This window comes from Triticum dicoccoides, chromosome 5B (genome assembly GCF_002162155.2).
Source record: "Triticum dicoccoides isolate Atlit2015 ecotype Zavitan chromosome 5B, WEW_v2.0, whole genome shotgun sequence".
NCBI lineage: Eukaryota > Viridiplantae > Streptophyta > Magnoliopsida > Poales > Poaceae > Triticum > Triticum dicoccoides.
The window spans coordinates 581377952-581378272 of record NC_041389.1 but is presented as its reverse complement, the minus strand read 5'-3'; positions in this window follow the sequence as shown (position 1 = coordinate 581378272).

Genomic DNA, 321 nt, shown 5'->3' with positions numbered 1-321 from the left:
ATATATATATATATATATATCATCGAATGTCTCACAGCCAACACCATTAACTATTCACACATATACACATGTATATACATATACAATTTCTACTACATGTTGCCTTGGTGCCTTCGGAGCACGATGACAAGTGGTTCATGGGGGCGGTAGCGGATAATAGTATTCTCCTTTCGGATCTATGACCTGGTCGAGCAAAAATCCGGCTATTTCCTCTTGAAGTGCTTGTATGCGGTCCGATGGTAGGAGCTTATCCCGCACCGATCTGAACTGTTAAGAAGGAGATCAATATGCATGTGTGTTAGTTGTGTGACTAGACATCGA